At 37.0% G+C, this 27,133-nt stretch overlaps 1 protein-coding gene across 8 annotated transcripts in view; it reads right to left on the reverse strand.

The window, feature by feature from the left end:
• Positions 1–27,133, reverse strand: part of LOC122570040 (pleckstrin homology domain-containing family G member 3) — a 100,602-nt gene that overhangs the window by 11,007 nt on the left and 62,462 nt on the right. Inside the window, exon 1 of one of the 8 annotated variants that reach the window (XM_043731855.1) lies at positions 13,104–13,508. The exons of the other annotated variants lie outside the window; for them this stretch is intronic. The gene's annotated coding sequence lies outside the window, so the exon portion shown is untranslated. Of the gene's footprint in view, positions 1–13,103; positions 13,509–27,133 lie in introns of those variants that run through there. 8 annotated transcript variants of the gene reach the window in all.

The following is a 27,133-nucleotide window of genomic DNA, read 5'->3' on the forward strand; positions in this document are numbered from 1 at the left end:
CACGTTCCATTCTTAAACTACGTCTTGATCAATTGTTTTAACGCTTCCCCTACGATCTTATTAATTTCCAGGATTCCCCGAATCTGAAAAAGTTGCTCAAACATGATCCAAAACCATCGGAATACGTTAAAATGTTTCATTCGCAAAGACATTTGTCTGATTCTCAAACTTTCTTCGCTAATCTAAATATTCCATCCTGAGAACGCTGGTCGATAAATCCTGAAATCTCGACACAATCAGTTCATCCATCTCCAGCAGCGTATCGAGGTCCAGAGCAAGAGGAGCAGGAGGAGGAGGAGGAGGAGGAGGAGGAGGAGGAGGAACAAACAAAAAATAACTAAACAGAGAATCTAGTAACGTGGAGAGGCAGATCAGGCCGACACGGTATCTCCCTCGCTCCGCTTCTTTCCGCTTTGCTCCGCTTCGCTCGTTGCTGGCCATATGCGTTGCCTGCGCCGATCGCGATGTTGCACTTGGCTGGAACTCGGCTAATAATAGAACGGGACCAACTTTCGTCTCGGCCTCGCGTGCACCAGCTTCCTCGCGGCTGTCACGCTCGAGACCGATGACACGCTTCGCCGTCTCACCTCGTACTCGAATTAACGCCTCTATTATTCGTTACTGCAGCGTTATAGTTGCACAATTACTGGCATTAACATACGGACGATTTAAAGCCAAGTAACTCTTTCAAAATCGAGCCGAACGACCCGAGTCCTTTCGAGAAGTCGGAGGAATTAGTCGTCCCGGATGACGTACAAAAAGAGAGTTGTGAAGAAGTCGCAAATTGGTTGGATTGGCGAAGACAAAGGTGAAGGTCAGGTTCTTGCAAACGTTGCTTTCTAAGATTGGACATATTTCAAAGTCTATTACACGTATTTCGCAGATTTATACGACCACGAGGATCTTATTTTAATCCTTCTAGAGGATTTAGTAAAGTGGGTCTGTCGATGACCACCGTGGACAGTCGTTTCTTTTGTTCGTTCAACGTTATGTAAATTCTTGCGTTAACGAAAATTGAGAAACTGATAAATTGGACAATACAAGGAATTGCGTGAAATTAGACGAACGAAAGAAATATTGTAACAAGGAACGTGCAATGTCAGATTAAATTTTGAAACCGGTCGTTTGACCAGGCCTAGTAAGCCTAGCGTTAAGGAGTTTAGCTTCTCTCTGTAGTTGGCATTTTTTCAAGATTAAAATACTGGTTTATCGCGACAGGTGAGTAGAAATTACTGACTTCCGGTGCGAGAAGACAAATGGCGAAGGGTGGATTTGTTGGGATTTAAAGATGCTCCGTGGCGTGACCCCGTTCTCCGATTCGTGAGAAGCGATCCAGCGGACCGATGAAGTAATCCGAATCGGATGATAAACGCAGCAGAATGTTTCAGATGGACTTTGTGGAATTTTGTCTGGGATCGAGTGCTTTCTAGGTATATATTCGGAATAAAGTGTCGTAACTGATTTTTTCTTAGAAATAGAACCACGTTTGATATACCATATCTTCCTATCCTCTAGTGATTTCTGGTAATTTTTTTGAACACTGTAATAACCAATCCCTAGTGAGTATTTAAATACACTATATATAAAGATAATTGTGCTTAAAGTGGTATAAATAAATAAGCACACATTAATCATGTTGTACACATATTTCACTATAACTTTAAATTCGCCTCGTTCGTTTGAAATTAACCTGATGTTGATTAGGTTAGGATGAGATGACTGCACGATTACTTAGTTATTTATACCATTCTAATTGCAATTATTCACATAATATTATGTATATAGTATATTCAAATACACGTCAGGGGTTGCTTGTTCCAGTGTTCAAGAAAATTACCAGAAATCACTAGAGGTTAATTTCACAAATTAAAATAGACAATAGAAGTCTAATTGTATTCCAATTATGCACATATATATAGAATATATGTTTTAATCAAATGCTTGTGGGAGAAATTATTTTTGAAAGAATTATATGTACGTATTATTATACGTAGTTTGAAGATTTATACTATACTATGGAGATCTTATTTTAATCATAGCTAGAGGATTTAGTAAGTCTTTATATGATAATTGTGTGATTATGTGTATATATATATATTACATTAAATATATTATTACATTAATAATAATAACATTATATTAATTATATTAGAATAAGATGTTCGTAGTCGTATAAATCTTCGAACTACATAGAATAATTTTTTTCAAAAGCATTTGACTCCGAGATATCAAAGGCTGTAATTATTAGGAAACAAATTTTCTTCTCTTTCATTGTACCTTCAAATACTTGCAATCTGGCGTATTCCTCGTTTAGAGAAATTTTAAAGCGCGAATTGGCGAGTGAAACTTTAAGAACATCTTCATTATACTTTCTCGACCGGAGCAACATCTTTCCAGGCTCAACCATATGATTTGCCCATGTATGATGACGCATTTATGCATCTTCGAAAAGTATACCGGTTGGCCGGTCTTCAATGAGGCATCGTGGGAAAACTTGGAAATCACCAGCCAGTTCAAGTACATTGAACTTCACTGGCATCGTGAAGAACGACCACACGTTGACATTTATATGCTTTTTATCGTGAACGGGGCCCACTGTACTCCGCTCTACCGGGTGACCTAAAAATCCACAGCCACGATACTTTTTCTAAAGATAATCCCGCGTACCGCTATTCTTCCAATCTTTCAATTTCAAGATTCAAGGATTTGTCTAATCGTTATAATTAAAAATTAAAATTAGAAATAATTCCTTAGGCCACATCATTCTTTGTACTTTATTCCAACTGCTATTTAAACATTTTTCCAATGGTAATGACCAACCAATAATATTTCTAATAATTTCTAAAAACAATTAGAAACAATTTCCTGACCCATCGTTTTCTTTGCTTTGTATGTCAATTTGTTTGAAAAATTTCAATTTGATAGTCCTCCTAATCGGAATAATTAAAAGAACATAATCTAAATCAATATTTTTTTCCATTTTTCATTCGGATCTCTGTTTCGATTCCTCTGGAAGAAGCTGAAACATTGCTCGGTTTCTCGTTGCAGTTTCACGGACAATTTATAGTTGGATTAAAATAAACCGAAAGCCGGGGAAAAGATTAGTTTGACGTTTGATGGGTGTATAAAGTCGATGATACTCTCCTCGCAAGGTTTAGATTTACTGCGATCCACTTTTATGCTCCATCTTGCTCAGTCAGACGCTTTCCTCTCGGTTATTCACCTCGAGATCTGTCCAGAACGACCCTGTTTCTCGTCTTTGCATACAGATTAATTTTGCTTCCTTTACGAAACAGCGAATAAACCGACAACTTGACGCTAAGGGTGGTGGACGAGACGATTCAAGAAACCCGACGAAGAAGCGAGATGTTGTACTTTGAAGGATATACAAGTTCCTTTTTCCTCGAGAAACTTGTCTTCTTCATCGGAAGAACAGGAATTCCAATTGTGAGCATATTGTCGAACATCGAATTCCAATTTAAAATCACAGACACAATCAATTAATCGGAGATTTATTTGTCAAAAAAAAAAAAAAATGAAAAAAAGAATGAAAGGTCTCCTAACGAGGATAAGAGTACCCTTTTCTAGATAACTATTTATCTAACATACCGGAAAAAGAGCAAAATACTGGTTTTGATAAAAAAAAAAAAGTAACTTGTAATTTATCATAGAAAAAGAGGTCAAAGCTATCGGGAAATTGCACAATTATTACTACTAATTGCAGCAGATATTATTAGAAGACATAAGGAAGACTCTATCTAGAGTTTAAGAAGCAAAGATGACATCATTTTTTGATAAAAATCCCTTGCACGATTAAACGTTAGTATTAGTAAGCAGTTGTTTACGTGTTTTCAAGCCACGATAAATGGTTAACACGCCGCTAGAGCAAACAACACGTAAGTGACGTAAATCGTCTCCTCTTAAACGAAACAACGAATGTAAGAGCAACTGTTTAGCTCTTCCACTGAAAACTCTCAAGGCGTCTTCTATTAAATAAAATAAATAAATAAAACTGCGATATTTTATCATGAATTTACTTTATATATAACGATTGTCCTAAGTTGTAAGATTTTTTTAGCGCTGGTACACATAGAAAATAACCGGCCGCAGGCGTTTGTTTCTACAGAAATACTCTTTCAATTTGGTATAATAAGATTGCTCGTAAAATCTCCTTTTTTTTCTCTCTCTCTCTTTTACTTTCGTAGCTCGTGCCACAGCGTGCGGATAATCGTTTCGTAACTACCGTGTAACGCCATAAATTGCTGGTGATAAACGACGTTGCGACGGTTACTTAATTGCCTTTTGTAGCCTCTCTGCTTGTGACCCTTCGACGCGACAACATTTTCATATGCCAACGAAAACTGGCCCCGGATTAACGTGTAATCCGGTTACCTGGCGAACTTTTATCGGGAAAATGGATCGTTCCAGCGCAGTGCGGCACACGGGGGACAAAAAATTGAAATGATCATCGCTCGACTTTGATCTTATTATCCGATGATATCATCAGTGTGTAAGCGTTAGAAATGTAAACGACAATTCGCCAAAAAATCGACAAACTCTTCGTTTAATTAACAAAAATCGAGAAACTTATTTATATTATAAAAATGTATATAAAGTTAGACGAACAAAAGAAGCAACAACGAATGCACAGTTTTAAATTAAATTTTGAAATCGGTCGGTTGACCGGGTCTGCTAAGGTTTGCGTCACTGTGTGTGGTTATACAAAGAAAAAAATATTCGAAATATTTCGAGCGAGCCAAGTGGCAGAGGAATCACCAACAAAGATCGATCACGTCGGATCGCCTGGTGTCAAGTTTCAGTCAGAAAACTGCACGCCATAGGCTACTTTTTTGTTTACCTTTGTCCCGAATCCTCGTTCAAACGGCGCAACGTAGAACGTGAAATCTAAACGTGAAATCTAAACGTGAAATCTAAACGCGAAAACGTGGCCTGCAAACGCGCGAACCTATTCCGTGAACGTGCGAACGTGGCCAGCGAATTTTGATTTTTGTCCCGAATCCTCGTTCAAATGCCGGACTGTGCGGCATGCAACGTGGCCATTAAGGCGGATCCGCAATCGCGCGACGTGTAATCCACGATTGCGGCACGATTTACGTTCGACGTTTGACAAAGAGATTGATCACAGACGAGGCGTGCTATTGATCATAGACGAGGCGTGGAATTGTCGAATTCTACCGTTGACCGTGTCGGACGATTTAACTAGCGAAGGGACTGACATGGAAACGATTCGACAGTAGCGGGTATTACCTCGTGAAAACTAGCGATTTCTACAGCGCTAGGATATTACCTCGCTTTCCACGAGTATCGGTACGCTTGCCACAGAACTTTTACGACTATATTACGTGCACTATACGAAGCTTTTTGAAACTTCGTCGGTAAAGAACATTCAAATACAGGTTACAATCTATAACATGGAACAGCTGAACATTTGAAATTGCACATTTTTTCTTTCATTTTGAACATGCAATTTAAAAGAGACGTGACTTCTTTTCAGCTTATTTTAACTCCGTATCATAAAACAAACATATTTTACGTATATTTCTATAATTATATATATAATTATTTATATTAATAATATACACAATTACATCGGAATATTACATCCTTCAACAGGTTTGGTAATAAGTGCTGAAGCAAAAGCGTCAGCTTATATTTAGACTACCTCCTCTAAGAAGCGATAACCAGCTACTACATTCCAGCGGTTTGGCTTGGAAATCAAACCATGTCCTACATTGTTCCATCCGTTTTTGATCCTCTGAAAGTGGTAGACTACAACGGCAATGGATTCAAGCAAAAAAAAGAAAGAAACAAAAGACAACTCGCTCGCTGGGACGACAACACGCTACTGCAATGAAAACACTGTTTACGTTATTTTAGTTTCGATCCAGTGCTGGACCGGAATCGCTGGACTGGAATGGTATCTAGCGGGCCAATGTAAACGCAGCTTTAAGTTGCGACTACGGCGACGATCTACCACGTAGCTGTGGCGTTCTCGTGAGTCAGAGCAACGTGGTAGGCATACAGAAACGTCGACCACTCGAGACGAGCCTCTCGTTTCTATTGCTTTTCGTCAATGAACCGACGTTTCCCCCTTTCTTCATCACCCGCTCGCTATTTTTATCGTCTCACCCCGACGCCACACGCTGCGTCGCCATCTTCTTTCACTTTGATTATTATTTCAACGCGATATATTTCGATGCAGTCGACCGTAGACGATGATGAACGATCATTGAGAAATTCTGTCTAATTGAGAAATTTATAAATATTCTGGTTCCGATTTCTTTGCAAATATCACGTTGTTGGGTTTGTTTATTTTCGATATATTTCAACCGTAGACACGATGACGATATATGACACGAGATATTGCTATCTCTTCGTGACGAGTATACTCGTCAAAAACCGCCGACTGCTTCGATGGAACTGTACGTTTTTTCTTTTAAGATATTTGAGCGGAGAAACGATTAGTCTAAAAGATATTTTAACTCGGACGTTGTAACGCTCGTCGCATGTAAGTTGAGGAAAGACAACAACAAGCACTCTTTATGTTTTTCTTGTCTTTCGTACGATAAGCTTTACGAGATTACGGATAATCTTTAGAGATTACGATTGAAGTTAAATCTTTTAAAACTAACATCTTTCAAGTGCCTTGCTATTCTTTCATGCAGAATTGTACAGTTCCATTTAAGAAGATAGGTGTACCATTTTAGAAGGTGTACTTAGTACAATCTTGACAAATTGAAGGCAAACATTTGTCATCACAATGAGATTCAGTTAGGAGACTCAGTTACTTATCTATGGACTATGTATCCTCTCTCTATTTGTATCAAATTTATATAAATATTACCATATAATGGCAAAGAAATGTCGATTGAAGTAAAAATTGCAGATATACGAAAAAACAGATAATTCAGAGCAAATGGACAAATCTATTGTTGTATGGAGTTGGCAACTAAGTGATTGCGGATTTTGTCAATACTACCTAATGGCAAAATCCGCAATCACTTAGTTGCCAACCCAACATAAAGAAGAAACATTATATAAAAGATAATTCAAAATTCTGCAAATCCACCACTGTGAATCTATAACATTATTATGAAAACTCAAAAATTGACCATCCTGACCACTCTGGCGTTATAATTCGTCAGAGATAAAAAAAATTATGTTCACGCCGTTACCAAAAAGGAAGCGTATGAGATATGAAGTCATAAAAAATGGAATTAAATGAAAGGAAGAATCGCACGATACGATATCATCTGAAATTCTTGTGCAGATAATAATGAAAAATGTTTCAAGGAAGGCTGTTTAAAGTGATCACGGTAAGTATACTTGTATAATCTTTTATCTACTTTATCTGTTCATTAAATTTTTATACGTCTATATTTTTAACTATGAGTACGAGTTAGATATAATAATATTTAAGTATTATCTATTTCTAAGAAATTTGAATGGAATAAATAGTGTAACTTTCGAAGATATTATGTAAGTTTTTTTACTCGGTAATCTAGGAACTGAATAAAGATAGTAGAACGTTTTGTACTGTTGAATTGCAAGTCGATTAAAAGGCGGCGTTTACTGTCGGCGATATAATTCACAGTATAAACGTTAAACGCTTCCAGCTGCCACTTTCGCTCGTTACTTTCATAAATCACGTTTTAGATGACGTTGCGGTTTCTATTTGCTTGGAATCGATCCAATTGAGTAACTCAAACAGAGATAACAAACTCAATTGTTACTACAATATTTCTAATAATACAACCACGTGAAATATCGAAATAGAAGGATTCTACTTTAAAACATACTCTTATTTTATTAAAATACTTTTTTCCTCAAGATAACGAATAATAAATAAACTAACTAACGTTTTAAGTCATCTTTCCAATCATAAAAAAAAACCTATTGAATTGTCATTGCAATTTCTTTAACTTTACCCTATATATAAAATACTCTTCTATATTTTAATAAATAATAAAAAAAGTAATAAAATTACTAATACCATTAAAATACGAACAAGACAATCAATAGTTAAGTCAACTTTTCGTTCACGAACTTTGAATTGAATTTGAATCTGATATCGTTTCAAATGGCTACACAGATAGATCATAATTCCTTTTCATATGTATCTTTCCAAATTTATTTTTTGATTCAGCATCGTCATACGGATTTTATTTTCCCAAACAAGCTGTTTACTTTTCTTTATCGAACAATGTTCGTTCGGCAGCAGCCGATCTTCACGATGTAGCTTCTTCTTTGGTGTTCGGTCCTTTTCCATGAGTCATTCGCATTCCAGCGCATTCTTCTTTCGCGGTCGTCCCGCGCATTCCATCATCCACGTATTTATTAATCTCTGTCAAAGAACCGCGGCGGAAACTCGTCGAATTTACCTTGAACCCAACGTTACACCTATCATTTAATATCTTCTTCTTCTTCTTCTTCTTCATAGATTCTAAGAAATCATTGGCTCCTGAGTCGCATATAATTTATCAGAAATATTTCATCGAACGTATGTATTCGATATTTGTTAATATAATGGTAATATTTGCATTAATATTGAAACGATATCAAGCTTCAATTTGACGAAATTCTGAGTTGCGTAGACTTCACAGTTTATCAAATTGTAGTTTATCGTAGCTGAATTTCCGTATTCAAGAGATTGCAATTTTATTCGGATAAGTTCCAAAGTTGAGCAATGTTCTCATAGATATTTGCAGACAGACGAATTTTAACCTGTTACGTAACAAAAATCGATGATTAATCATCACGATTAATCAGAACTGTGTCACGAAGAACGTGTACTAATTTAACCAGAACATGTTCATAATTGATTCGTATTGAAGTTCATAATTTAATCTTCAATAAAATTCCTACGCAACTAGAGTCCTTTTCTGTCTTAAGATCCTGTGCCTCATAGAGTTAACAGACAGTTAAATGGGAAGTCCAGTTTCAAGCGTGATTTATGCTTTCTAAAATTGACTTGTAAGATTGCACAATAATGTAGAGAAAGCTTCATTTCGCACAAGGATCTTGGGAAGCTTCATTTGTTTGCAATAGATGCCCATGGCATAAAAGTGGTACAAATATTGGGCTGGCAACTAAGTGATTGCGGGTTTTGTCAATACCACCTAATGACAAAATCCGCAATCACTTAGTTGCCAATACAGTATGACGAATATCTCCGAATCGTCAGAACTCCCAGGTACTCTTTGTCCTAACGATTGGATCTCGTCTAAAGCCACAACATTTGCCCGTCATGAAATTCGTCTACTAGGTGGCTTTAAGTTACACAATTGAATTGGACAATCCTTTTCAAATAGATTATTTTTTAAAAATTTTTACAAGATTTTTTGGAAATAAGCTATGGTATTTTTTTTTTAATAGATTATATATGAGTATCACTGCAAAGATTATTATTATTTTTAAGGTTATTATTATAAATGAATATTATAATTGGATAAGTAGGCAGCAGCTACGTAAATGATTAAATAGCCAGATTGTAAATTGATCATTGTAAATTAATATCGAACAGTATCGGATGGATATGAAGGATAAAGGAAAACAAAAATTATTCAAACTCTCTGAAACATCTTGACCAACTGTAAGAGCCGATTAAAAGCGGACATTTTTGACGCGGTCACGTTGCATTATCCTGCGGAATGCACGGCTTCCGGGTGCATCTCCAGGAACAGATAAGGGGTTACAAAAGGCAGGTCTGGAATTCCGGAGCAAAGGAGTCCCACGTTGGTTTAAACGTGATCCTCGCGCGGTTCTCTACGTGACGCGAATACGATCTCTCTCCTCCTTTTCTCTGCCCTCCATCGTCCTCGCGACTTTTCTGTCTTTTCCAGCATTCCCTGCACCCTGAACAGAGAGCCTGATCGTGTTCTACGTGACCGGAGGATCCGCGCAGCCATTAGCTTCTGTGTGCACCTTCGAACTCGAAGGCACGTGAATTTTGGACGTTGGCCAATGGGATAAGGATAATTCTTTTTGTTTGATGAAACGAAAAAAAAGAAGAGGAAAGAAAGAAAAAAAGGAAAAATAATGGGAATGAGGTGTTTGAAGGGGGAGGATCCCAAAAGGTTGGATAATATTCGTGGAAGATAATAACAGGTTCGCCTAAATAATAATGGGTTTATGCAGGCTGGGAAATTGCTTAAGAGATTCTTTGAATACTTTGCGAATATTTGCTCGCTTTTTAATCCTCGGACGATGTCTTGCACTTTTAACCCTCGACGTAATAAGGAAATCGCAACTCAAATATGAGCGCAAAACGTTCAGATTCAAAAATCGAAGTAGGAGACTTTGGGATTAAATTCGAAGTACTTAGAAAGGTAAAGAAACATTGTATTACTTTAAAAAAAACAAAGGGTTCTATAGATATTTATACGTAACAGTTTGCAACCCCTTGCGAGGTACAAAGTATCTAAGGAAGTTAGCAAATCTTTTATTATAAAAAAAAAAAAAAAATTGAAAGATAAAAGATTCTGTAGGTACTTGTCTCTTGCTTTTAAAAAGCAAAAGATTAGAAGAAAAGATTGAGTGCTAATAGATTTTGAGAATGTATACGGTATCAGATATTATTTAAAAAGAATTGTTAAAGTTAACAAATCTGAATAGTAGTATCACCATTGCTAATAGATTTGAGGAATTGTGTTAGAATTATTAATACATTTCAATAACAGTACCGCTGAATACTAATAAATTTATGGAATCTATTAGGTTGTCCCAAAAGTTTCTTTCACCTTATAAGGAAACAATAGATGCACAACATTTTTTCTTTTAAATTATTTTATCGAATTACGTATAATTCATTTTTTCCCAGTAGAACAAGGTTCGATCCCAAACAAACAGAACAAAAGAAACTTTTGGGAGAACCTAATATATATAGTACCAGACTATGGACACTTATACACAAGCCTTTAGGGGTTGCAAACTAAAATATACAAGTAACAATCATAGCGCATATACCAAAAATGTTATTAATTCTGATTGTAAATATTTCCAAAAATTATGAAATAAAATTGCTTTACAATCATGCTGATGGAAGTACACAAAATAGACAACTGTAGATTGATTCATTTCTTCTACACATAGTTATCTCTATCTGTATTTGTATTGAGTAAGAAGAAACAAATTGTTCTTTCCTTTACAATCTACATAATTACCCATAATAATAAGTCTTTTGTAAATACATTAATCCTTTTAAAAATGAATCACAGAGATACGATAATACTACAGTCTACGATATTTTTATCAGATTTTGTATACATGTTAATGTTCTACTCTCCCATTTCTGCGTAATCGAGTACATCTAGGATCGATAAAGGAAATTGCACGCAAACGCTATCGGAACACTGTGTTTGAACGACGATAACCCGATTCCCATTGCCGCTTGGAAGATCAAATAATTGATCGACCGTGCGATAAGTGTTATCTTCTATGGAGATAATCGTTGTGGAATTGAGACTCCTATGCGCTTTATCTAGGACTATTTACGTTTAAACCGAACGTTTTCTCTATTCTTATTTGAAAATTCTTAAAGAATGGATATATATATGTTTGCAACGAAAAAGACATTCTAAAGGTATGTAAAACTTTCGAATTTATTATTTTTTCTTTCTAATACAATTAATGTTTTAAATTTGGTTTTTCCATTACTGTGTATTTCTAAGTCTCATTCAAACAATTTCTGTGAATTCTTGTTAAAATAAATAATCTTTCTTTTATTTTGAAAATGAAATATCATATTATCATCTGAAACAAATTTTACAATAATATTATTATTAATTTATTAATAAAATATTAGACTCTTTTTTACTTTTGTTCGGACAATTTCAACTTGTAGGAAGAAAGAAAAAATGATGGACTGTTGTATTGACAAATTAGAATAAAATTCCCCTAAACAAGTTTCTTCAACTAATTTATTCGTTGTTCTAATTAGCTTGATATTTTATATTGCGCAATTATTTAAAGAAGCGCGTATATCCTTGAACGTTAGTAATTTCATAAACCGGAAATAGATATGTCGCTGACAGACTTCCCACGAGACAACCATTAGACTGTGAGTGTTCCATGAATCACTTTATCTCATAACAGAACTCCAAACGGGTACAAAGTTCCATTCGTCGGGTTGGAATAACAATTTCTATTAATATTTTCATGAAAACGCTATCTTTACCATCGTTTGGATTATCAGAGTCAATAACCGGACTATCGTCACTCTTAGAAATATTTTTAAATATCGATTATATCGGTTAATTCGTGTAATTTCGATGATTATACACTTTAAACTTCCTCTTTAACGTAACGTACGATAAAAATTCTTAAAAATCACATTCTAATATCGACGAGTTTATTGGAATCTTATTTTGCTACTATAATTGAACAATAATAATTTTAAAATGCGTGCCGATATTATAATTAATATTACAATTATAATTATACTCTAGACATAAACGTGAATGATCGGTTCAATTCAATAAATTATTCTGTAAAAGAAAGATGTTTCTGAGGTTTGTGCAACAGCTTGGATCAATTTGAAATTGCCGCGCAATTTCCACATTACGATATAACCCTACTGCAGCCCTCAAGCTTCTACGTTTTTCATGCTCGTTCTCGTTTTGACGAAACAAAAGAATTTTTGGTGTTTTAAAAAAATTTGATACAAAATTTAATCGACGAATCATACACGCCAATAAGGATTGTTTCATATTTTCTTCAGACTCAAGATACTTGTTAACGTTACGAAAAGTACGAACGGCTCGAAATTGTTCGAAAGAACGTAACAGGGTTGACACGTGGACTGTCTTGTACATACTTTGCCCTTGAATTCTCAAAATATTGAAAGAAATATACTCTACCATAACATTTAACTTTTGCATATTATAGTTGCCCACTTTTCCTCTAACAATGTCGTCTAAATGATTCGCATAGTCGAGCAGTTTCTTAGTCTATGAAATTTATATATATTTGAAAAATTGCAACTGAGATTTGTCTTATTCTAAAAAGCTTAGTAACTTGTTATTCCTACGGTAATTTTGTATCGGCAGTTTACCGAGTCATTATGCGGATACTTTCTCACTCACCAAAATAGTCGTGGAGTAAAATCAGGCACGAAGTAGCACAGTCGATGGCATCCTAATCGAAGCCCTCGTAATGGCTCAGGAAGTAATTGATTCCAGCGGCAAGAAGAAACACGCGTGCACGCGCATGCGTGTCACTGCGACTGATCGTCGTTTCAAGGAAAAGAATCACGCACTGTTCGCCGAAGAACGATATCGATCACGAGTTAAACGATTCACTGTTTCGTGCAGGAGAAACTGATGCAACAAGCAATAAAAGACACAATGATCCTTTCTTCGAATCCTTTTCTCAAGTTATAGAATAATATTTTCACAAACACCAATGAATATTTTGAAATACAAAGTTGCGGTTAGGAATCAGATGCGCAGATCGTGTGAATAGAGCACAAACGAGCAGGTACTGCGCAGCCTTCGCTGTTCGAGCAACAGGTAGATACTGTGGAGAGAGGCGAAGATGGGAATGGAGCGAGTGTGCCACTCGGATAGACGGATCCGAATGCCGACGACGAGCGGGACTGGACGTAAAGGAACACTCACAATGCGGTGACGAATGGTTCTGTGCTGTTTAGATCGCAGATAACGCTATTCGGTTGGCATTAAGGAATTTAGTCCTTTGTCATCCAAAGAGGGTGCGTATTGTTTGTTTGTAAATTATGAGCTCGAAACGTTCTTGTATAATTAATTGAAGCTTGTTTTTGCAGATGATGGTGTTGGGATTTATGCATTTCTTATAGCGTTATTTGTGGCGCGTCGTTTGATTATAACCTATAAGTTTCCTACAGCTTCCTATGATTGGTAGAAGTTTATTTTTGCAGATGAGATTTATGAATTGGAATAGCGTTGGAATTTATTTATGAATTGGAATAGAGATTCAATCGTGTCATCTAGAGAAAGCTCCAGCGCATATCATTTGATTTTGAACTGTGAGCTTGAAATATTTTCACATAACTAACAGAAGTTTGTTTTTGCAGGTGATGGCGTCCAGATGTATGAGTCTTTCATAGCGTTATTATTCAAATTCATCGAAACGAAACTACGTGCGCCGAGAAACCTTCCACGAGAATTGTTCCATGAAAAAGCCATATGCATTTACAAAACGATTATGGGGAAGGGGACTGGAAGTTATCTATCCAGTCTCACCGCCATAAGTACACTGTAATGCAGCCTCTCTTATCGGCCTTATTAATCATTCAACGAGTGTAACATGGTTGCATGAAATAGAAAGAACGTATCGCGCAATTGTACGTAACGAGAAGGTTAACAAATTGTACGGCTAAGGATGTCATCTATCAGATTGACTCGTGTTACGATTATCACACAATCTGTCTCGAGACTCGTGTCTGATATTCTTTACGTCTCTTTCAACAATAATGTAACTCGCATATATCATTGTAGGTACCGTTTCAAAGTGAATTATTGAATATATATATATATATATATATATATATATATATATATATGTAAATTTTCTCTCGACGTGAAATTCCTGTTTTGTGATATATATTTGTGATATATAGAATTTAATCTGTATTTTACATTTTCTCTAAAAGCAAATTCTTCTGTTTTGGAGGGTTTTAGAATACTTTAAACATCGTAAATTAAAATAAAAACAGGAAAATATGTCGATGCGACGAATAACTTGCGAAATAAAAAATCTACAAGTACAGCGCGTTCTCATAACACAAATCAGAAACTAGCAAAATTAAACTCGCCCTAATTTCACGTTTAATCCATCATATTTTATTTTGAAAAGGATGCCTAATACCAAAGCCAATTTACTATGAAATCTTTTGCTATTCGAACATTGCAACAGCAAAAGTTTTTAGAATAGAAAAATTTAGATACCTTTTATTTCTTATGTAGTTTCATCAACGGCGTCATGCAAGCAGAGTATAATAATCGTTCCCTAGATTTCACGAGGATTTCATAATCGCGATAAAAAGTAGATTTATTCGTACAGGTAGTAGAAACATAGCAGGTCAGCCAGAGATTCAATTAATGAGCTCACATACGTGACTGGTTTCGTAGGATTTACTTTCCATTGAACTCGAGCATCTCAAAATCTAGCGCGGAATTATGTCGGAGTTAATCGAAAGAAGCTTCATCAGACTCTTCATCTGTCTCAGACAGACGGTTGCCCAAAGCTAGCTTTATTAGAACTTAGATTATAAGGTGGATGTGAAATTCCGTTCATTATCGTGTTCCTTCATCGTCTTCAAATTGCAGATTCGCACCACTTTAATTTATCTATCAGATAAGTTTCGGTGAATTAAAGATTCGACACAGAGAATGAGGAAAATGTGGCAAAACAGTGGAAGATTTGCACAAGATCCTTCAGCTGACTCCTACACACACGAGGTGCTGGCTCTTCCATGAGGAACTCTGGTTGAATTTTCATTAGAATTCATCAAACCACCTTCAGACTTCATTATACTGTAATAGTAGAGGGGCTGCATAATAGCAGACTCACTGTACAGACCTTATTTGCATACATTAAAAAGGAAGATACGGTGTATGGGATGCATCTTCACACTTTAGAATGCTAGACATATTGTAGGCAACGCACCATTGTTAGAACATTATACTTCTTCATACATAGTAATGAGTAAATATAAGATAGTGTTGCAGAATATGTTTTCACATGCTGTAATAATATTTATGTTATACGTAAATACAAGGCGCAATGTATCAAATTAGTCAATATACTAAGGAGAACATTGTTTTCTATGTTATCACATTGATCAGATTTCCAAACATTAATATGGAACGATAAATATGTAGACTACATGGATGTTAATATTTCTGTACTATGTGCCATACATTACACAATAATAGAGATAACATAGAAAAGATATTTTTTCATATTATGTAAGTATAATGGAAATAGTATTATAAATATCGTATTCTTATCTCACTTCTTGTAATAAATACGCATCTAATAGAATATTATCTATTATTATAATAAACGTCGATATCATTTCTGCATATATCACGATGTGGATGCGCTATAAATTGTGTATTACCTTCATATCTCGTGTATATCAGCAAATATAATCATGGCATTCCCTCATAACCCGCAATACTAGATAATATGTGCTACACAAACACAGTTCTCCATATATCATTCAGGAGATATCTCCATATGTTACAATACTACACTTATAATGCATAAAACATATTGAACATCTCAATCGACCCAATCATAATCGTCTATTTCCATACTGCATCAATAAATATACTAATCAAAAAAATACTAGTGGAATAAATATTCCATAATGTACAATGACAATTTTCCATAATAGATCTCCATCGATTATCGCATAAGAATACTGAACAATTCAATTTCCTATCCACCATTCCAATATTGTTAAGTTTTATACATTTGTGCGACATCTGCATTGTAATATACAAATTTGTTGCAGAACACCTCCTCGTTCCAATCATATTTCACTATTCGTAAAAATCTAATTTACAAATATCTATAAATGTGCCTATATATAAAAAGAAAAAACAAAGAAAATTTCAGAATTAAAGCACATAATGTATAAAATGCATATCCGTCATTCTAACTGCACCCACGCTAAGCAGGAGAAAGATAAAACTCGAGCGTGAATACACATAACGCGTAGAGTACGTATTCGCCACCCTAACTGCAGCCACACTAAGCAAAAAAAAAAACGAGAATTCCTGCATTACCAGGGAGTGATTCGATCAATCGAAAGTGCAGGCGAGAAAAACAGCTGGTCCCAGGGTCACTGGGTTCGTCCGTTGTGAATGGACCCGTACTCGACGCAAAGAACTGGTGGTGGGGGGTTCAATCATCGCAATGAATTACAACGAGCCAGTCACCGAGAGTGACTCACTACGCTGCTCTAGCCGCTGTAGCTCGATAAAAGTCTTTTTCTTTGCCCTCCTCGTGCCGGAGGAATTCGAGAGAGCCCCGGGGAGCAGAAAGAGAGGCGCTCAAGGAACGCCAACAGAAGCGGCCGCTTATGAATCATCTGTGTACGCGGGCAAAATGCTTCGGCGAGGGGACACACAGTACAGTCGGAGAACAAGAGGACTTTCGTTCGTCGCGACTGCCAACCTAACGGGATTTCTAGTGCTCTTAATGGCTCCCTATTAACTCTTTGTTCCTGGGGTTGTATAACTGAATTTCGAGATGGAAATGGGAAATTAGTACTAATTGAGGATTTTCGCTTTCGGTAAAGACAATTTCTTATTTTACTTGTTTAACAAGCTGTGCTGTAGTGGTCGTAAAGCGTGCGTAGTAATTGCGTTGTTATAGTACAGTAATTGTTTAATTGTTTCGCTGCGAAGCTCATTTCTATTTTCTATGATGTTAACAAATAAGTTTCATAAAATAATGAGAAGTTTACAGCATCTGTTTAGTTCGGAAAATTTGAAATTACATTTAGAATCGAATTAGATTGGTAAGAAAACATTTGGTTAAAAAATTTTACAAGAAGAAGGCTATAGGCAGAATCGAAACATTGGTTATTGGTTATGCAACAATGATTCCCCCATCAGGAATGTTACCAGTAATGCTCACTCTTGGCAATTTACTACACCTGTCTTTCCAAACCCAATTACGAATTAAAATTCTATCTTATGAAATCCAAACCTAACCTAGAATTAAAATTCTCCTTTTTGTTTAACCAAAACCGTCGCCAAGTTGAAGTTTCTCGACTTATTTACAATGTATTTGCAACCTAACCTAGAACTAAGATTAATGTTCTATTCCACTCTTTCCGAATCGAACCTAAAATTAAAATTCCATACTAAATTCAAACCTTCTTTTTATTTTAGTCACCACTGACTTGGACTTCCCCGATCTGGGTACAGAGTATTTTTCGGCACCGACTAAATCCAAACCTAACCTGAAGAGCCTAAAATTAAGATCTTATTCTGCTGAAGGCAAACTTAGCCTAAAATTAGAATTCTAGTCTACCAAAGCGAAACCTAACCTAGAACTGAAATTATGATTCCACTCTCGTTTCTTAACCTTTAGCTGGGTTATTATAAAATATTCTAGATCTACTTAAAAAAACACTCCATACCCCATGAAATTCGCAATTCTGACATAACATCGAACCTACGATACATATGTATACACCTAACCTTCAAAGAGTCAACCTAACCTCGCATCAGTGACCAATTTCTATGTATCAGGGCTACGAGACGTTCGTTCCGCGGCGCATCACCAGAATTCATATCGGCGGGAGAACCGTGAAAAATCGGAATCCACGTGAGCCAGCTCCTTAAGTATCTCTCGGTATCTTTTTTTATTTTTTCGAAGCGGTCGCTCTCTCGAGCCGCGCATACCGTGCCAATTATTCTCCGCACGGAAGTTCCACGGCCTGGCGTGAGAGATTGATGCGAGAGTCGATGCACTCGGCGCTTATGTTTTATTCATACCTTTCACCGGGTTCGATAAGAAAATTATATTTAAAGCCGAACGCGGCCGAGTAATGTCGCGGGAAAAGAGAAAATCAATCCGATCCTCGTCTTTCTCGAAAGTCATGCCTCTCTTCTATTTTACTTGGGATCGAAGCTACGATCTGGGTTTGGAGCTTCGGTTTCTGTAATTTTGTTACTTTGATGGTACATGCAGAACAAATTATGCAATTATATCAATGACGGATGGGGAACAGTTCAGAATATTTTATTTAAGTTACTATTATTCACAAATGTGTATATAAATACGAATATTAAACTTTCTTTGGTCCACTGTACGTAGTATATTGTACAGTGGCATATTTAATGTAATATAATTATGTTAAATTAATTGGAATTGAATTAATACGAGTTAAGTCACGTTCACATAAATTAGGTCTACCATGGTCAGGTTAAATTGTGTCGAATAAATTAGATAGACGTGATCCGTTAAATGCATGATAATTTTCTAATTGAATTTCCCCTGCCTTCTTTCTCTAAACATTTTCAAATTCACAGATAGAAACTTTGCTCCATATTATAGTTGGCGTAGGACTTTCTCATCATGAAACGGTCGGATGATCGGCGCTCGTGAGAACACACGTAAGACGCGTCCTATGCAACCTATGCAATGTTCAACGAAGTAATTAGGTGATTGAACAAAAGACTCGCTGGTTATTACGTCTATGAAAGGCTTCTACGAATTGCTCTCGAAAGCACGTTCCATTAACCTAAGGCACAGTACACAGAAACATTTGATGGATCCGCGGGAAATAGTGTCAAGTATTAGCATGTTTCGGAAGATGAAAATATATCTTTCAACATATGATATCAAAACTTGTAAATAATTTAAATATTAAGTATCAAAATGAAACATTCTCTTCTTCGTCTTATTCCGCATTGTTTTCAACTTTTACTATAGCGTTACGTAATATATAGCTAACAAATTTAACTGTAAAAGAATGAAAAGTACGTCGTAGAAAGTTGTAAAAGTACAGCTCAATTTCTAGCTACTGTACAACTCAGGGAATTTTAATTCAAATTAATTCGACGTAGCCAGTGATCAAGATTTTCGATTAATTTCTTTCCTTTTACTATACGCGTGGATATTCCTCGTTCCTTCACGACTCTAACAGTTTTCTGATATCGTTCCCTTTATTTTTTCGATCGAAATACCCAGCATTTTTGAGAATCGAAGAGACCCTTCTGTTAAGCAGATTACTTTCCAATAATTTGAACGAAGCAACAAAAATCAACGGAAAATCAATCGAAATCAAATCACCCGTTGAAACTATAAATTTGTACTATAAATCCCTAGTCAACTAATTCCTAGTCGATAATTCTCCTTTCGTTTATCCAACACTTTCTGCTTTATCCCAAAAATCCTTGAAATCGATTGATCGATCGCGTTCCCGTTTTTATCGGGACAGGCGAAATTTTGAAAACTTGTGGAAATTCAGCGTATAAATTACAACCGTGGATGAAATTCACGTTCGAGCATGTACAACCATAACGCGTAGTCGATAGTTAGCCCGTAACAAGGGACTAGTTCTAGTGAATCATTTCGTCCAATTACGAAACGCATATGACTCGATTGCTGGTCGAACAGCGCCAACTATGTGACGTCGATGCACTAAAATCCTTGCAGAACAGTCACGACGTTACAAATCAAAGATAAGGCACTGTCAAGGTTAGCGATCCTGCGATCAACACTACAACAAAGACAACCCGCCAGCTCATCTCGCACGCCTAACAATATCTTGCCGTGTTAACACTCTTCTAACGAGGAAGAAAAGAAGAAGCAACCGAATTGTTAACCGCTTGCAAGCATATTTTTCATCGCTCGGAAGATAATAACCAGCGTAGCACACGTAACGTTGGAAAATTTGCGAAATATGCGAAATATCAAATATACTGGGTTGGCAACTAAGTGATTGCGGGTTTTGTCATTACCACCTAATGATAAAACCCGCAATCACTTAGTTGCCAACCCAATATATAAAATACGCAAAGTATACTTGTAATATGTAGCGGATGAAATAATTCTTTGCTGATAAAACACATTGGCAAGACATTAATAAGACATTAGACAAGCAGTCTGATTATAATTTACTACGGTATTGTCTATTCTAATGGTTCAATTTTAATCGCTATTACGCGCAGACATTGTTACAGTCATAAGGAATTAGTAATTGCTATAGTTGGTGACAATGCTTCGCAAGAAACGTTAAAGTTGCCCGCTCTAACGAAGCATCTGCTGCGCTTTGTTGCTTTGTTAAAAACAAGTTGTCCCGATTGACGAACAAATCTACGTTGTTTTTCAAATTATCGTTCCGACGACTATTCTTTCAATTTTTATTATCGCTGGAACGAGCAGCAGAAACGCTTGCTCAGAACTTGTAACTCCAAATTCTGCCACCAACTAGCGCCACATAGAAATCGGCGGATCAACGAAAACCAACTAGTCGGATTTCTCTCGTATACTTTTCACATTAGTATTATGTTATTTTCTATCGTAAAAAGGATTAAACTATAATCAACAATCGTAACCAGATTGTTGAGAATTGTGGATCTTAATCGCCGAAATAAACGTATAGGAACGCTTAGATTATACTTAGAATTGATATGAAAATAGTTTCAGATTTATTTAATATGCGATTGACAAGATATTCGTGGATATAAATTTGCACGCGTCTCAGCATCTCTCTTTGTCTCACCATCTTCTATACCGCACTACTCATCGAACAGTTGTATTCGTCTGTTTTACGAGACGCTGTGCACGCACATACTTCCGCACACTCATACTCGTATATGTGTGCCACTACTACGCGGCTAATCTAGTCTAGCACATGAAATTACACATATCTCAATACAGATAAACCATAAAAGCAACTCCGTTAGGCGCATAATTTATTCGATAACCGAGTGGCCTCCTAAAGGTTCAACTTCACCTCTGATAGGAGTCAGATCGCTGAAAAATTGCCCGACGTTACACGTTGCAACGCTCGCACGGTAGTTTTCATGCCGCCGCGAACCAACCAAGTATCTGGTGGTCGCGGATTTCCAGTTATTTACGAGCATTATTCAGCGGCAGAATGGGCCGCGAAGCTGTAATTACGCGACGCGGAGGCGTGTTCCGCGCCTCGATTCCGCTTCGCGTCGAAAAAACCACCGAACAATCTCTATATTTATCAACACTCTGGACACTGTTGCACGCTGCAGATCGTAGCCGACCCTCGACACTCGTCGAATCTTGAAAGCGGACGACGCGCGTGTGCTTTCGAAGGGCAGAGTGCAGATGAACGTATGGAATTAACACAGGCTTAACACACGATAGCGATAATACGTACGATGATACCGAACCTGGGTAACCACGAAGCTTAACGCCAACTTTACCAGGCCCGATCGAACGACCGAATTTGAAATTCAATTTGATTTGATTGTACACGTTCATCGTTACTTCTTTTGTTCGTCTAACTTTATGTAAATTCTTATATATTGTCTGACCGATCGATTTCTTTTTTCCTATTTCTTATCTTTTGCTTGTTTTTTAACGCGACAGGTCGTTTGACCGGTCGATAAATTTGCATCTTTTTCTCAAGTTCTCTGACTGGCACGTTGACTCCCCTGAACTCGGCCAAGATGTGACGGACTGTAGTTGCATGCATCTGAATGTGGTATGCGTTTGCTTCGTCGTAAGCACTCGAATAATCCGACAGAGCCCGTGTCAGGTAACGCATAAACACAAACGCAGTCTTATCGGATACTTTGAAGGAATACTTTTCAAGAATATACTTCTTTCATAATGATATTTTCTATAAACTGAGGGTATTTAAATGCAGTAGCATCTCGAGAGCCACAGAGTGCAGACGGAAGCCTACGAGAAATCAAGTACAACAGAGAGCGAACGAATTTCATAATATTCATTGTACATTGGTCTTGTAGTTTGTTTCAACTCTGAACATGTCAGACGTTCAGTGAAAAGATTATCGGGAAACATACAGAGAATAGAAGCGAGGAGTGTTGAGACGGACGAAATTCCAAGTCTGAAAACGAGGGAATTGAATGTGAGGATGATCAGTTGGACTATCGTCTCTCCCTTATATCGCGTATAAAAATGAAAATATACGATCGATTGCTTTATTATTGGGTTGGCAACTAAGTGATTGCGGATCCTGTGCCTCAAAGAGTTAACAGGCAGTTAAATGGGAAGTCCTGTTTCAAGCGTGATTTATGCTTTCTAAAATTGACCTGTAAAATTGCACAATAACATAAAGGAAAGAACTTGAGAAGCTTCATTTGTTCGCATAGATGCCCATGGCATAAAAGTGATACAAATATTGGGTTGTATTGACAAAATCCGCAATCACTTAGTCGCCAACCCAATATTATTTAAAAGTCACATTGTGCGTTATTTCTTACAATAAATCGACAATTTCCTTCGAAAACAAAAACAACGTAGAACAAAGTAGAATAGAAGAAGCTAAGAGCTTCGAGTCACAGAGGTTTCGACCGGACTTTCTGTGTTTCCTTCGAAAACAAAAACAACGTAGAACAAAATAGAATAGAAGAAGCTAAGAGCTTCGAGTCACAGAGGTTTCGACTTGTCCTTCTGTGATCCTCGTGACAGTCCTAACGTAAGTTGGAAGAAAGGAGACGACATGGAACGACTGGTCTCTCAGGTCTCGCGATACATAGAAAAGCTAAAAGGCTGGCAACTAAGTGATTGCGGATTTTGTCAATACCACCTAATGGCAAAATCCGCAATCACTTAGTTGCCAACTCAATAAATACTCCTCGTGCCGTTGAATACACCTGCACAGTTGTAAGATTACAAGATTTGAAGATTCAACATCTTATTTACATACTTATAGTTTATGCTGTCATACTGTTCGAATTAAACCCGTATAATGGGAAATTTATCGCGATATTATCGAATGAAAATGAAGTTGTACGGTTCCCATGGAACAGGCGAAATTTCCATGCAACGAATTTAATGAACATCGACAGTCATTGGGCGCGCTCTGGCACGACGGCCTACTTCGGCCTGGCGCCAAGCGTAAAACGGGAAAAGAATCGCACGATTCTTAGCTGTGCAATGTGCGATCGACTCGATCAAACGATCGTCGAGCTCTGTTTCAGGTGAAACGTTCGACTCTGTTTCCTTATTGCCATGTTTCCATTAACAGTTTCCTACGTTTCGATATGGAAATCTCGATTCAACGTTGATCTTTGCTGATGGCAAATTTTTATTTTCATTCGTGGGAAATTCAAAGGTGCGAAAATCTGCAAAATATCCAACATAGAGTGTTTTACTTTTTGTAATTCCAAATTTTAATGTTGAAAATGACAACGCGAGTTCGCGCTCGCTAACCATATGCAGATGCGCTAGTTACAATAAAAAGTAACTAGAAAATAGTTCTAGATATAATCGATAGGTTTAAAATATTCTTTTGTTTTTATCCCTAGCCCACTTAAGAAAGTGCAATAAAGGTTTTTCGGCTATTATGATCCTAACCTCTAAATACAGAAATAACAACATTTAATAATCCACGGAAGAATTAAACTTGAATCATTTTTTCATCGTTGTATAATTATATTACGAATTATACAAGCGTCCATTAGGGATATTTGGTAGAAATAAAAATTTCCATTTCTTCGGCTACGCCCATAAAGATATAACCGTATGGAAACTCGCAGCAACTGAACCATCTTTCTATCGTCGTGTTTCTTCTTCCATCAAACTGCTCGATCACTGACTCGTCGCAAGCGTACGGTGTGCAAGGCAATCGGGTCGAATCGATGTTAGATAATCGCAGTTTTCCGATTCAGAGGCTTCAAAGTGGCAACTAAAGCGGCAAAAGAAGGTCGCAGAAAATATATTTCGTCGCAATTATTAATTCTTACATCGATCGTAATTAATCGCGAACGTTGAACAGACGGCCATCAGAAAGACGAAAAAATGTACAATGTGTTCGAATTTCTAAGGTTGCAACGAGATAAACAGTTGAAATTTATTTTTCAACATATCGCTATTTACGTAGAGATTGGATTTTCTTAATTAAAAAAGTAGTGTTATTTGAGAGGATTATGAGAGTCGATGAGAAGCAATTGGGAAGATTGTCGAGATAAATCATGGAATTGCACGAAAGTAAGATACTGTGTGAGAAACCGAGTGTTTTTGCGGTAATCGGTAATTGACAGCTAGGCGAGTAGATTTGTACAGATTGATTGGGACAGTTGTTGAACTAGTAGCTAGTAGGTTAGCTGCTAGAACGGAAACTTGCTAGCGGCGAAAGAACTCGCGCGGTTGGAAAGCATCGTTGCAAAGTAAATCCACTTTTCTGCGTGTTTGTGCTGCGATGGTTTTTGTAGAGAATAGGATTTTTATACTTTTTAACTTTCGAATGGATAACCTTCGAGTCTTCAAATCTCGAAATGTACAAATTCTCAGGCCTCCAAATCCTCGAATAGTGAAACCTCTATAAACCTTCAAACATTAAAATCTTCAAGACTTCAAACCTTTATACATTCAGTCCTTCAAACCTTGAAATGTACAAATTGTCAAACCTCCAAATCTTCGAATATTCAAACCTTTACAAACTTTCAAACCTCCAAATCTTGGAATGCTCAAACATTTATAAACCTTCAAATATTAAAATCTTCAAACCTTCAAACCTGTATACCTTTATACATCAATCCTTCAAGACTTGAAATCTCGAAATGTACAAATTGTCAAACCTCCAAGACTTCAATGTTCAAACTTTTGCAAACCTTCAAACCTTCAAATCTTCAAATCGTCAAACCTTCGATACCATAAATCTTCAAATATTTAATAATTACCAAATTCCCAACGTTCCTCTCAACCTCCCAAACTCGCAACATCTGCAAATTTTATAATTTCCACGCGTAACGGACCACTACCCTGCCTCTCTCAATTCCAACCCGCCATCTACGTGCAACAAACAAGTTAATACATAGCTCTATCGCTACAAAATTTCTATGTAGCACAAACTTTGACAATAACGCTAGAATCTGTATCTTTCTAACCTGTTAGCCGAACCTGTCGAGGTTCGCACGAGCGTCTCCGGTGTACGGTACGCGGTGTAACGTGTCTACGTAGCGGTCACGTGCCGGGCCGGGTATCCTCTCCCAGAAAGCGGGCTATGCCTCGTGCCGCGGCACAGATCGACGCGGAAAAATGCGCGTGGAATAATGCGTGCAGCAGGACGGCGCCAGTACGCGTTGCCCCTCGCTCCTCTTCCTCCTTGAACGACGCCGCGCGTCTCGCACAGACGACTGTGAACGAAGAAGTGGGGACTAAGGCTCCAAAGGAAGGGTTAAGAGAGAGGCATGTATCATGAAAGACCAATAGAGTTGCGGACGAAAGTATTCCAACACTTGTGATTTTTCTTCATCTTATAGTTTCAATGTTACTTTATCATCGATAATAACGGATCGGTCTAATGCATTTTTATGCAAATTTCATATTTTTTTTTTCAACCATATAATTCATTCTACCGTCCTCGTCGGCGCTACAATGACCCGGAACTGATGTCACACTTCGATGAATATTATTATAATATTGATAGTTTTTAAATACAGGCGTGCGACGATAGTCAAGTATAACGCGGTAATTAGGTTCCGGAAAAATGTATTGTACGAAATCGTATTATACGAAACGAGGAACTGACACGAAAATAGTATTGGGTTGGCATCAATAAGCAAAAGTACGTGCGTATTATTTGTTCGTAACAACTGAGGGAAATGTTGTTGATTATGGGCAGTAAATTAGAAGATGTAATGGTTCTAAACAAACGATTAACGTCCTTCTCCCATCTTTTTATCACAGTCTATGTATAAAGAAATTTATTTTCCGCATGTTGAATAATTTTTCCTATCGCATACTGCACGCTCGTTTCTCGTAATAATGCAGCGAGTACGTTTGTTAAAACAGTGAATAACCAAGGTACGATGCAATCGATCGAAGGTATCGCGTATCGATATTATTTATTTATTTTAATTATGAAAACTGTCGTCGACTTTTTATCCGTAAAGCTCGCAGTTGCAGCTTCTCTGCAGCGAATAAATTGATACAACTCTATCGACTAAAAATGAATTAAAAATGTCGACAGTCGAGAATTCCAGCGTATCGCGCTTGCTCGATTAAGAAACATCGAACGACGCTGCTTGTGCATAAAAATTCCCATTACGTTCCCTTTTTTCGGCGGATTTCACCAATTTCTCCAATTCTCGTGGTAGAGCGCGAAATCGTGTTGTTGTACGAAGGTTTTCCCAATTGTCGAACCATAAGAACACCGTGTTATGCGAGGGATATATCTGTATTTGAATTTATTGTTCAATGTGATTTTTCTAGCTTTTACGTATCCCACAATTGCTATGAAGAAAATGGCTAAACAAAAGAAGATGAAAATGCCCGAAGAGATACAAACGCGAAGAAGAAGAGACGAAGACAGCAGAATGACAAAAGAAGAATCTCGGTAGAAAATTATTTTACGTTACTACAGCAAGCACTATGCTTTGAATATTTTACATATCTTTTCGTATTACGCGGACTCTGCGCAAGCTTGCAGTTT

Source organism: Bombus pyrosoma, linkage group LG8, assembly GCF_014825855.1.
Source record: "Bombus pyrosoma isolate SC7728 linkage group LG8, ASM1482585v1, whole genome shotgun sequence".
Taxonomy (NCBI): domain Eukaryota; kingdom Metazoa; phylum Arthropoda; class Insecta; order Hymenoptera; family Apidae; genus Bombus; species Bombus pyrosoma.